Source organism: Dasypus novemcinctus, chromosome 10 (genome assembly GCF_030445035.2).
Source record: "Dasypus novemcinctus isolate mDasNov1 chromosome 10, mDasNov1.1.hap2, whole genome shotgun sequence".
Lineage (NCBI taxonomy): Eukaryota > Metazoa > Chordata > Mammalia > Cingulata > Dasypodidae > Dasypus > Dasypus novemcinctus.
Genome location: NC_080682.1, coordinates 16,130,697 through 16,145,207, shown reverse-complemented (window position 1 = coordinate 16,145,207; position 14,511 = coordinate 16,130,697).

Sequence of the window (14,511 nt, the reverse complement as noted above, 5' to 3'; positions counted from 1 at the left end):
GGGGACCGAATCCAGGACCGCGGGAAGCAGGTGTTCAACTGCTTGAGCCACATCCACACCTTCTGTCCATTATCTCTAAAAGTCAAAAAGCAACCAGCTCAGAATGGGATCTGGGGTTGTTAAAGCCAGACAGTGGTGACCCTAATCAATGTCCCCAAACCAAGAAGCTTCCATTTCTTGAAAGGCCCTAAAATTCTAAAGCATGAGAAGAAAATTTACATTTTTTTTTCTTCCTTCAGTTGGCCCCATCTGTTGGGAAGTTATCTAAACTTTGCAATCTTTACTTATATATCTTACTTTTTGGAAGATGGTATTATAGGAGGACAAAATTTTTAAATAAATGAGTGGGATTTAGATGGGTAAAAAATAAATCATTAGGGAATAACAGAAACTGAGGTAAACTGGAGAGCCTAGACTGCTTTTAAAGAGTATAATCCATGTTTGTTGTTGTAGATCTTCTGATTTTCAAGGGAATGCAGAAGTCATTACGTTTAATGTGAAGTTTCCTGCTTTTTAAGGCTGGCTACTAATTAAAACATTTAAGAAGAAGGCAATATTCTCTAGGCTAAGCAAAGTAAACCTGAGCAAGTCACCAGCATGTGACATTTGCCAGTGAAATAAATAAGCAAAATGTATGGCACATGGTTTTTGCACAATATGTGTTTCTTTCCTTCTGCACAGTATTTTAATAAATTTTTTTGCTGATTGCAGCACAGCTGCTTTGATTGCTAACCCTTGAACCTATCACTCCCTCTCCAATTTGGAAGAAGTGGCTTCATTGTCTGCTTTGAAGTTTCCATTTTTCTAAGAAGCTCCATGATTCTGTGACCTTTCTTCAAAAACATTTAATACACACTATCACATCCTTTGCACCTTTCCATTTTCTCACCCTCTATTCTTTTAAGAGTTTGGTCATCTGTGGAAATGGAATATGATTTGCTTACCTTCCCTGATCCATCTTCAACACAGAACCTATAAGTAGTTCTAAACATTCCAGATATCACCCATCTCAGGAAAAATTCAGGAGACTGGGAATCCTCTCTGTTATTCTGGTTTGAAATTTATTCATATTGGGCATTGCATCATTTGCAATAAATAAGAAAAAATATAAAGGGGAAGGTTCTGGTGTTAGCTGACTTAATGATCTCATTCCTCTAAAAACAGAGAGTAACAATAGTTCAGGCATGAGAAGCCATATTCTCATAATAGTTGAGGTAATTCAATGTCTGCCTTAGATTTAAGGGATGAGCCAAAATAATTTTTTTTACAATGTTAGGCTTATATTTGGAACCCTCAAAGGAACTGGTTTCAAAGAAATTTAATATAGTAAGAGAAATCAATAAGTTGACCTGCTAAAAAGTAATAAAATCAACAGAATTAATATAAAGTATTTAGTATTTATACATATTAAATATATACACTATATGCATGGTATGTACTGTATAGCATAGACATAATAAATACATATCATGTTTATAACCAGTTATAAGTGTAACAGAAGTCAAGTTTTGGTCAAAAAAGTGAACAAATAAGCAATGTTACAAAAACAAGTGTAAGAATTGTGCAGACCTCCAAAAAGGAAATCTTAGAAATCTATGGAATATAACATAAAGCTAGAATAAAGAGAGAGAATGCATTTTTTTCTATTGGATAGGAAACTATGTAAGTATACCATTTTCCATAAATCTGAAAATTCCTTGCAATTCCAATCAAAATATCAATAAGATTTTTTGGGGGAACCTAATAAAATGAATATAAATTCGATCCATAGGATAAACATAATAAAAGAGTCAGGAAATTTATTGGAAAAAAGAGGTAGGGAGCCTTTTTCTTTAAGATATTATATTATAATTTAATTATTATAATTACGCTTTGATAGTGATGCAGAAAGAGATACTCAGATTAAAGGAACACAAGAGAGACTTCAGAAACTTATCTAAGTGAGTAATTAAATGGTATATAATTATTGGTTAATTAAAATCAGTGAGACAAAAAGGGCTTACTTTTTAAAGTCTTTTTTCCTTTTATTGTGTTTAAATTTTTTGTCTTTATTTTTTTAATGTTACATTAAAAAAATATGAGGTCCCCATATACCCCCCACCCCCCTCACCCCACTCTTTCCCCCATATCAACAACCTCCTCCATCATCATGAGACTTTCATGCACTTGGTGAATACATCACTGAGCACCGCTGCACCTCATGGTCAATGGTCCACATTATAGCCCACACTCTCCCACAGTCCACCCAGTGGGCCATGGCAGGACATACAATGTCCGGTAACTGTCCCTGCAGCACCACCCAGGACAACTCCAATCCCCGAAAATGTCCCCACATCACATCTCTTCCCACTCCCTACACTCAGCAGCCACCATGGCCACTTTCTCCACACCAATGCCACATTTTCGTCTATTACTAATCACAATAGTTCATGAATAGAATATCAGTAAGTCCACTCTAATCCATACTCTGCTCCTCCATCCTGTGGAGCTTAGAATGTTTGTGTCCACTCCACATCTATATCAAGAGGGGGCTTAGATTCCACATGGATGCTGGATGCAATCCTCCTGCTTTCAGTTGTAGGCACTCTTGGCTCCATGGTGTGGTGGTTGACTTTCCATGTTAGCGAGTGGGGTAAGTCCAATTAACCAGAATGTAGGAGTTGCAAGTCTATTGAGGCTCAGGGCCTGACTATCACATGGGCAGTCTGGAGATTCAGGTACCCTGGGTGTACACTAAACCCCAGCACCAACTACAGTTCCGGTAAAAGTAACAGGAGAGATGTGTGGACAAAGATCACATCTGAGTCCAGCTCCATCACACAGAAACACAAACTCCAAAGAAGGGCCAACTGACATGGCACTGAACTCCATCTGCCATGACCATAGAACCTGTGGGTCTCTGTAGCCCTCAGAAGAACCAGTACCTGGGGTTGTATCTACTTTATCTGTCTCTGGGACTCTGCTCAGGTATGCATAAGGGCAACCCCTCTGATAACCTCCTGGCTCTTTTTGAAAAAGGGCTTATTTAATAGATGATGTTAATATAATTGACTTGCCAATTGAAGAGAAAAAATACATATTCTACTTTGCTTAGCCTAAAAGAAGTTTTCAAATAGATCAAAGATTAAAATTTTAGAGGAAAACATTGATAAGTACTTTTGAATTTTAGGTTCAGGAAGTAGTATACACAAATAGAGGCTAATAAATTAGTTTTTACTGTGAAAATTATAAATTGAATTAAAATGCTAAAAACAAAATATAAAGATGATTGACACCACATTTGACTAGGGTTAATTAACCCTGTAATGGATTAGAAAATAATATAGACAAATAGAAAATTGAATAAAGGACTTGACCTGGCAAGTCTAGAAGTAAAACGACCAAGAGCCTATGAAAGGAGGTTCAACTTCATCAATAATAACATAAATGCAAGGTTAGAATTTCAAAGCTATTACTTTGGGACTTTTGTATTGTATTGTCATATCAAAAGTTTTATAATACATGTTGTCTGTCAGGGTCCAAGATCATATGCACTGTCACACCCTAATGCAAGTATTAAATGACACTATCTTTGACAATTCCCACTTTTAAAAGATGTGCATCTTCTTTGCCCCAAAACTCCACATCTTGGACTGGTTTTACATGTGTGCAACAATATACTTTTAAGGATATTATTATTTGTAATAAAAATTTGGAAACAGCTCAAACTTTCACCAAAGAATCATCGAATAGTTATAAAACGTATTGTTAGGCAGTTAAAAAGAATGCTAAGGATACTTATTTACTGGTTCAGATTAGTGTCAATGATACATTTGTTGCAAATAAGATAGTATCATATTTTTGTAAGGGGAGCTATGTATAAAATAGATAACACATCAAGCTGATGATAATAACTATCTCTGCGAAGAGGTAAAAAAACAGCATTTCCAGGTTGATTTTTTCATTCTTTGATCTTTTATATGAATTATAGATATCACTTTTTTTTGAAAACTTTTTTTTTTTTAAAGATATTAGAGATAGAACCCCAGACCTTGTGTGGGTTTGAGCCCAGGACCTCGTATGTGGGGAGCCAGCGCTCAACCACTGAGCCACATCAGCTCTGGGAGTTGGTTTTTCCATTTTGTTTTGCTTGTTGATTGTTTTTGTTTTTCTCAGGAGGCACTGGGAACCAAATGCAGGACCTCCCTTATGGGAGGTGGGCGCTTAACTGCTTGAGCCATATCTGCTCCCGGAAAACAGTTTTTTAAAGTTTCACTTTATGTGTCAAATTGTGTCTCCCTCAAATGATGTGCTGAAGTCCTAATCCCCTAGTATCTCTAAATGTGACCTTATTTGGAAATAAGGTCATTGCAAGTATTAGTTAAGATGAGGTCATACTAGAGTAAGACTGATCCTTAATCCAATATGACCAATGTCCTGCAGAGGAGAAGAGACACCAAGAGAAATGCACGGGGAAGGTGCAGAGACTTGAGTTACACATCTATGGACCACGGAATGCCTAGGGTTGCCAACAGTCAACAGAACTAGGAAGAGGCAAGGAAGGATTGTTGCCTAGAGCCACCGGAGAGAGCATGGCACTGCTGAAAATTTGCTTTTGGACTTCTAGCCTCTAGGACTGTGAGTGAATACATTTCTTTTGTTTTTGAACCACCTACTTTGTGAGGTACTTTGCTACAGAAGCCCTAGGAAATGAATACAGAATTATTTTCTATGTCAACATGCAAAAATTATCTGTCCAACAGGGGTTTTCTGCTGCTCCTAATCTTAATGTCTCTCAGGTTCAGCTGTAAGGTCTGCTGCCCCAGCTCCAATTCCCAAATTCAATGAATAAATCAATGACTTACATTCAGATTGCACTAAGTTATCATCCTGTTGTGGCAAAGGAAATGGAGAAGCACCTTCAGGGCATGTAAAGTGGAAATTATTGGAATTTACTTGGGGCAAGCATGAAATTCATTAAAAGTCTTCTTATCTAAAATTTTCATTTATATTTATTAGAGTGAATACATTTGCAGTTTACTCCATAATAGGCATTTATTTTTAAAATATAAGACAATGTTTTACATTAGCCCATTCTTCAAATCTTCTAGCTACTATTTATTCCACTGTATTTTCTTGTAACCTCGGATCTTCAGCCCTCTAGTGCACCTCAGAGATTTGTAAATCTCAATCTGAGAAGAAAAGCCTGTTTGAAAAAAAAACCCAGATATTTGTATAGGAATCAACTAATATGTATGGAATATAACATTTAGATCATAGACTTTTTTCTGATAAAGTATCTATTTTTTATGCAATATCACCCATATTTGTGTTTTACATGAGGTTTTACTGTCGTATACAGGACCATGTTACAGTTTTTAGCTTTCCTTCTAGTAATAAATATGTGCTTAGAATTTCTCTTTCAACCACTGTCACACCCATACAATAGTGCTGCTAGTTACAAACACCATGATATGCTTTCACCATTTCTATTCATTTCCAAAGATTTACAAACAACATTTTTACCAATTCTGCACAGATTAAACCTCAGCTTTCCATTCTCTAACTCATTCTATTTTCTGGTGACCAATGCTCTAATTTTTAATTCCATGAATTTATACAATATATTTAGTTTATAATAGTACAAGCATACAGTATTTGTCTTTTGTGTCTGATTTGCTCAATCAACATAATGTCCTCCAGGTTCATCCACGTTGTCATATGCATCACAACTTCATTTCTTCTTAACGTTGCACAATATTCCATCATGTTTATACACCACAATTTGTTTATCCATTCATCAGTTGGTGGACACTTGGGTTGTATCTGTCTTCTGGCAATTGTGAGTAATGCAGCTATGAACATCTGTGTGCAGATGTCTGTTCATATCTCTGCTTTCAGTTCTTCTGGATATATACATAGAAATGGTATTGCTGGGTGACAATGGCAAGTCTATATTCAACTTCTTTAGGATCTGCCAAACAGTCCTCCACAGTGGCTATACCATTCTACATTCCCTTCAACAGTGAATAAGTGTTCCTATCTCTCCACATCTTCTCCAACATTTACAGTTTTCCTACTTTTTAAAACAGCGACCCATCTAATATGTGTGAAATGATATCTCATTGTAGTTTTGATTTGCATTTCCTTAATCACTAGTGATGTTGAACATTTTTTCATGTGTTTTTTGCCATTTGTATTTTTTCTTTGGAAAATTGTCTTTTCAAGTCCTTTGCCCATTTTATAATTGAGTTGTTTGTCTTTTTATTGTTGAGTTTTATGATCTCTTTGTGTGGATATTAAACCCTTATCGGATATGTGATTGTCAAACATTTCTTCCCATTGAGTTGGCTACATTTTCACCCTTTTGACAAAGTCCTTTGAGGTGCAAAAGTGTTGAATTATGAGGAGGTCCCATTTATCTATTTTTTCTTTTGTTGCTCGTTACTTTGGGTGGAAGGTTTTAAAAACTACCACCTACCACAAGATCTTGAAAATGCTTTCCTACATTTTCTTCTTGGAGTTTTACGGTTGTCGCTTTTTTATTTAGGTCCTTGATCTACTTTGAGTTAATTTTTGAATATGGTGTGAGACAGGGGTCTTCTTTCTTTCTTTTGGATATGGATATCCAGTTCTCCCAGCACCATTTGTTGAATAACCTGTTCCCACCCATCTGGGAGGCTTGACTGCCTTGTAAAAAATTCCTTGACTGTAGATGTGAGGGTCTATTCCTGAGTTCTTAACTCAGGTCCATTGACCAATGTATCTGTCTTTATGCCAGTACCATGCTGTTTTTACCACTGTAGCTAAGTAATACACTTTAAAGTCTGGAAGTGAGAGTACTCCAAGATTGTTCTTCTTTTTAAAGAACTTTGTGGCAATTCGCAGCCCCTTACCCTTCCAAATAAATTTGATAATTTATTTTTCTTGTGTTGAACCACACTTGCACACCTGGGATAAAACCCACTGATCATTAGAGATATTGGTCTGGGGAAGTGGACTTGGCCCAATGGATAGGGCATCCGCCTACCACATGGGAGGTCCGTAGTTCAAACCCTGGGCCTTCTTGACCCATGTGGAGCTGGCCCACGTTCAGTGTTGATGCGTGTAAGGAGTGCCGTACCACGCAGGGATGTCCCCCGCATAGGGGAGCCCTGTGCTCAAGGAGTGCGCCCCATAAGGAGAGCCACCCAGTGTGAAAAAAAGTGTGGCCTGCCCAAGAATGGCACCACACACATGGAGAGCTGACACAACAAGATGACGCAACAAAAAGAAACACAGATTCCTGGTGCTGCTGAAAAGGATAGAAGTAGTCACAGAAAAACACACCGGTGAATGGACACAGAGAACAGACAACTGGGAGGTGGGGAAGGGGAGAGAAATAAATGAAAAATAAATCTTTAAAAATAAAAAAAGAGATTGGTCTGTAATTTTCTTTTTTCTTTTTTTTTTTTTTTTGTTGTATCTTTATCTGATTTGGTATTAGGGTGATATTCGCTTCATAGAATGAGTTTGGTAGTGTTGTTTCCTGTTCAATTTTTTGGAAGAGCTTGAGCAGACTGGTATTAGATTGTCTTTGAATGATTGGTAAAATTCACCTGTGAAGCCATTTGGTCTCAGGCTTTTCACCTTTGAGAGGTTTTTAATGACTGTTTCAATCTCTTCCCTTGTGATTGATTTGTTGAGGTCTTCTGTTTCTTCTAGGGTTAGTGTAGGTGGTTTGTGTGTTTCTAGGAATTTGTCCATCTCCTCTGCATTGTCTAGTTTTTTGGCATACAGTTGTTCATAGTATCCTCTTATGAGCTCTCTTATTTCTGCAGGGTCAGTGATAATATCCCCTCTTTCATTTCTGATTTTATTTATTTTCATCTTCTCTCTTTTTTCTTTGTCAGTGTAGCTAAGTGTCGATTTTGTTCATTTTCTCAAAGAACAAACTTTTAGTTTTGTTGATTCTATTGCATTTTTTGTTTTTGATTTCATTTATTTTTGCTTTGATATTGATTATTTCTTTCCTTCAGCTTGGTTTGGGATTAGTTTGCTGTTCTTTTACTAGTTCCTCCAGGTATACAGTTAGATCTTCAGTTTTAGCTCTTTCTTCTTTTTTAATATAGGTGTTTAGGGTTATAAATTTCCTTCTCAAGACTGCTTTTGTAGTGACCTATATGTTTTGATATGTTGTGTTCTCATTTTCATTTGTCTCAAGATATTTGCTGAATTTTCCTGCAATTTCTTCTTTGATTATTTAAGAGTGTGCTGTTTAAGCCTCATGTATTTATGATTTTCCCCCTTTTCTATCCATTATTGATTTCCAGCTTCATTATGTTATGATCAGAAAAAGTATTTTGTGTAATTTCAAACTTTTAAATTTATTGAGACTTGCCTTGTAGCCCAACATATGTCTATCTTTGAGAAGGATCCAGGAGCACTTGAAAAGAAGGTATAGCCTGCTGTTTTGGGGTGCAATGCACTATAGATTCCTGTTCTAGTTCATTTATCATATTATTCAAGTTCTCTGTTTCTTTATTTATCCTCTGTCCAGATGTTTTATCCAATACTGAGAGTGGAGTATTGGAGTTTCCAGCTATTATTGTAGAGACATCTATTTCTCCCTTCAGTTTTGCCAGTTTGTGCCTCATGTATTTTGGGGCACTTAGGTTAGGTGCATAAATATTTAGTGTAGTTATTTCTTCTTGGTGAATTGCCCCTTTTATTAACATATAATGACCTTCTTCATTCTTTATGACAGTTTTGCATTTGAAATCTATTTTGTATGATATTAGTATCACTACTCCAGCTCTTTTTGATGACTATTTGCATGGAATACTTTCTTTCAACTTTTCACTTTTTACCTGGTTGTGTCCTTACATCTGAGGTGGGCCTCTTGTGGACAACATATAGATGGCTCATATTTTTTTAAAATCTATTTTATCAGTCTATGTCTTTTGATTGGGGAGTTCAAGTCATTAACATTCAATTTTATTACCAAAAAGCATTGTTTAACATCATCCATCTTTGTCCTTCTGCTCTCTGTTGTCAGATCATTCTATTAACTCTCTTCTTACTTTTCAGTTTACCCTTCCTAATAATCTTCATTTCTAAATTTTTCTCCAAGTCTCTTGCACTAAACTTCATTTCTAACTTCACTAAATCAGGCCACAGAATTCTGTTTAGTATCTCTTGTAATTCCGGTCTTTTGGTAACATATTCTATCAGTTTTTGTTTGTCTGTGAAGACTTCGAATCACCTTCATTTTTGAGGGACAGTTTTTTCAGATACAGAATTTTTGGTTGGCAGTTTTTCTCTTTCAGTACCAAATACATCATTCCATGTTCTTTTTGCCTCCATGGTTTCTGGTGAGAGGTAGCCACTTAATCTTCTTGAGTTTTCCTTGTATGTGATGCTTTCTTTTTCTCTTGTTTTCAGAATCCTCACTTTATCTCTGATATCCAACATTCTAAATAGTAGGTGTCTCAGATTTATTCTGTTTGGGGTGTGTTGTCCTTCTTGGATATTTATATTTATATCTTTTGTGAGGGTTGGGTAGTTTTTGGTCATTATTTCCTCAAATATTCTTTCTGCCCCTTTTCCATTGCCTTTTCCTTCTGGGACACTAGTAATGTGAATGATTGTGTGTTTTGCTTTGCCATTCAATTCCCTGAGACTTTGTCCATTTTTTCCATTCTTTTCTTTCTGTTCTTTATTTTCCAGTTCAGCTGTTCTGTCTTCAAAATCACCGATTCTGTCCTGAAGCATTTCAAATCTGCTTTTATGTTCCTCTAATGTATTTTTAATCTCATCCATTGTGTCTTTCATTTTTATAAGGCCTGTTACTTTTCCTTGCAGGACCTCAAATTGTTCTTTATGCTCACTCAGTACCTTTTTAATATCCTTTATTTCTTTAGTCATATTTTCTTTAGGTTCTTTAAAGTGATTTAGGAGAGTTGAGTGATTGTCTTAAATCCTGTGTCTCTCCAGGATATTTGGTTAGTTCTTTTGGCTGGGTCATCTCTTCCTGTTTCCTAGTATGGCTTGTAATTTTTTGTTGATGTCTAGGCATATGAATATGTTGGTAAATTTACTGTGATCGCCAATTTCTCTCTCTTGCCTTTTTTTCCCCACAGCTCTTCTTTGATATTTGGATCAACTTATTCTGTCTTTAAAATTGCCTGGCTTAAGTTATCAAAATAGGGCCAGGGACTCAGTAGTGGGGCACAGATTTTCTCCCAGGGGTTAGGCTATAGATAGGAAAGAGAACAGTTTTTGCCTATGCAATTTCCAAATGGGTCAGCAGATGGCACTCATCAGTGTACCTTTCCATAGAGGTGTTTCTCTGGGCTTTCCTGTGTTCCTGTGCTGAATATCCAGAGTGGAGATTCAAACCAGGCTCTGCTGGCCAAATTCACTGAAGAAAAGTCCTCCCAACTCCTCCTCCCTTTTCCCTTGAAACAGCTGACAGGAAGGCATCTGTTCCCCTCTCAGTCAGCAGCAATGTGCCAGGGGTTTTACCCCAGCTTATTATCTTGTGGGCGGGGAGCCCTTCCAGGCTGCTGGGGGTCTTGGTAACTCATGTTTATTGTTTTGGCTTCTTCCTCTCACTGTCTCTCACTCTCCTGGGAGTTTTGTAGCACTGTACTTGTCCACTGACCCCCTAAGCTGGTCCCTTGGATAACTTTTAGCTCTTTCTCCGTTTTTTTTTTTTTGTGTGAGAGCATTGAACTCTGCCTGTTAATGCAATATCATCTTCCCATGATTCCTTCAATCAGACATTTTGAAAAGAAAAAATGTATAACATCAAGATGTGAATTCCTTTTTTGCCCTCTCATCTCCCTCTTTCCCTTCTTTATTATGTCTCGTGTGTGTGTGTAAGATGAGTATATAAAGATTGCCAACCAGGGCCCCTCTCCCTGAGGTATTCACACATCAGAGAATAGATTGCAATATAAAAATAATTTATTGAACTCAGAGTAAAACTCCATACATCTGTTTAGCTACTGAGAAGAAGATATAAGAAAGAACAAAATTAGACTTGAAGATCAGAAATACCCACTCTTTTCATTACAATAAAGTAATAATTACTCCAGACTCATGAGTACCCAAAATAAAGCAAAAAATCCATTTGGGCGGTGAACTCTAGAAATTGATAATTTGGGGAAGAATATGAAGGGAGGAGTTTAAATTTGTTTTAAAAATATGGTTATCTAGTTGTTCCAGCACCATTTGTTGAAAACATTTTACTTTCCTCATTGAATTACTTTAGAGCATTTATTGAATACAAATTAATCATAAATGTGTGGGCCTATTTCTGTAGTCTCTATTGTATTTTATTAATCTTATGACAATACCCTTTTGTCAATACCACGATCTCTTGATTACTGTAGCCTTCTAGTAGAGCTGGAATTTAGGTAGTGATCATCTTCAAGCTTTAGATTTGTTTTTTTTTTAATCATTCAGGATGTTTATTAGAAGTGCCCTTGGGATTGACATACATAAAAGGGAATGGAAAGAAGCAAAATGGGAAGCAGCAAAAATGAAACTGAAAAATACGTTCAAATAGCAATAGATTTGTCTGCATGAGGAGACCTAGAGCTAAAATGACCAGATAGAGTTGTTCTGCATTAGGCAAAATGGCTGGAACTTTACACACTATAGATTTGTTTTTGTTTTTCTTTTTTCTTTTTCCATTTGTCCTTCTAGGACATTTTCAAATACATTTTAGAATCGATTTGTGAATTTCTACAGAAGACCCTGCTGGGATTTTGGTTGGGAATACATTAAATCTATTGACCAATTTGGGGATAATTGAGATACTAAGTCTTCAAATTCATAAGCATTTATTTAGGTCTTTGATTATATTTTCTCAGCAATATTTTATAATTTTTATTTAGAGGAATTGTGCAATTTTTGTTATAATATTTGAGATTTTAATTTTAAATGGTATTTTTTGACAATTTAATTTTCCTATTATTTGCTGCTACAATATAAAAATACAATTGATTTTTGTATTCCATCAATCCTGCAACCTTGTTCAATTTGTTTAATTGGATCTCGTCTTTTGTTTATAGATTCCTTAGGAGTTTCTATGTACACAAACATGTCTGCAAAATGATAATTTTACATCTTCCTTTCCAATCTGGATACATTTTTTTCCTTCCTTTATAGTTCTGGCTAGGCATCCGGTAAAATGATGAATAGATATGGTATGAGCAGACATCCTTGCCTTAGTTCTAATGTTAGGCAAAATTCCATATTTCATGATTAAGTAAGAGGTTAGTGTAGGAATATCATAAACATTGTTAATCAGATTGTGGAAGTTACCTTCTATTGCTACTATTCTGAGGGTTTTTACTGTGAATAGGTATCAAATTTTGTCAAATGCTTTTTCTTCATATACTGAGATTTTCATAAGATTATTCTTTTTCTGTTACTGTGGTTAAATTGCATTGAATTTTGAATGTTAAAACCATCTTGATTTTTAAAATAAATCCTAGTTGGTCATAATATGGTATTCTTTTCATCTATTATTGGGTTTGCATTGTTCATGTTTTGAAGAAGATTTTTGCGTCTATTATCAAGAGGGATATTGGTTTGTAATTTTATTTTCTTGTAATAACCTTGTCAATTTTGGTACAAAGGTTCATAAAATTAGTTGGGAAGTATTTTCTTTCTTTTGAAAGAGATTGCATAATTTTGGTACTTCTTTCTTAAATGTTTGATAAAATTCTCTGTAAATCCATCTGGACTTCAAGTTTTCTCTGTAAGAATGTTCTTAATTATAGATGGAATTTATTTAATTGATATAGGACTATTGTGATTGTCCTTTTATTTCTTCGTTTGTCAATTTTAGTAAGTTTTATTTTTAAAGGAATTTATTTCATCTAAATTATGAAATGTATGGCACAAAGTAGTAAAAAAGGATAATAAAGGAATATTGTATTTTTCATATAATTTATAGTGATGCTCCCTGTTTCACTCCAGATTGGTAATTTGATTTTTTCTTTCCCTTTTTCTTGGTTTATCTTATCAAGTATTTATAAAATTTTCAAGCTGAAGTATTAACTTTTGACCTTGCTGATTTTTTTCTATTGTTTATGTTTTCTCTTTCAATGATTTCTACCTTACCTTGGTTAAATTTGTTTTTTTTTTTGCTTCTTAAGTTGGAAGGTTATATCATTGAATTTATACCATCCTAATTCTAAAATATAATCATTTAAAGTCATAAATTTCCCTGTAAACACATATTGATATGTATGTAATATGCATATATATATATATGACTGAGTTCAAAACATTTTCTAATTTTCTGATTATTTTTGACCAATGGATTATTTATCAGATTGTTATTTTTCCCAAATATTTGCAGGGTACATTCAGATATCTTATTTTTATCAATTTCCAACTTAATTTAATTGTATTAGAGAAGATATTTGCATAGCTTTTAATCCTTTGAGTTTATTGGGACTTATTGTTTGGCCCAACATATGGTCTATCATAATGAGAAATATGAATATTCTGCACTTGTTGGGTATACTATTCAAGGCTTCTCTAGCTTCACTACTTTTTGTTGACTTCTTTTTTTGTTTTGTTTACTGAGGGATGTTAAAATATTTTATTTTCATTGTTGATTTGTCTTTGTTCATGTATTTTTTTTTTTAATTTTTTTATTTTTTATTGACTTTGTAATAATATTACATTAAAAATATATATGTGAGGTCCCATTCAACCCCACCCCCCCACCCCCCCCTCTCCCCCCCCCCCCCAACAACACTCGTTCCCATCATCATGACACATCCATTGGATTTGGTAAGTACATCTTTGGGCACCTCTGCACCTCATATACATTGGTTCACATCATGGCCCATACTCTCCTCTATTCCATCAAGTAGGCCCTGTGAGGATTTACAATGTCCGGTGATTACCTCTGAAGCACCATCCAGGGCAGCTCCATGTCCCGAAGACGCCTCCACCTCTCATCTCTTCCTGCCTTTCCCCATACCCTTTGTCCATTATGTCCACTTTTCCCAATCCAATGCCACCTCTTCTATGTGGACACTGGATTGGTTGTGTCCATTGCACCTTTATGTCAAGAGGAGGCTCAGATTCCACCTGGATGCTGGATGCAATCCTCCCATTTTCAGTTGTAATCACTCTAGGCTCCATGGTGTGGTGGTTGTCCTTCTTCACCTCCATCTTAGCTGAGTGTGGTAAGTCCAATAAATCAGATTGTAGGTGCTGGAGTCTGTTGAGGCTCAGGATCTGGCTATCACATTGTCAGTCCAGAGATTCAAATCCCCTAAATATATCTTAAACCCCAACATTAACTGCACCTCCAGCACATTGGCATGAAAGTCTTATGTTCATGTATTTTTGACTTCATGTATTAAGAAGGGGCTTAGAGTCCATGGGGCAGGTAAATGGAACTGTCTTGCTTACAGTAGTAGATACTCTGTTTTTGGGCATGGGCTTTGTCTATCATCATTTTGTTAGTTGTTCTGGATGAGTCTAATGAACTGGAGAGTAAGTGTTGTCTGCAAC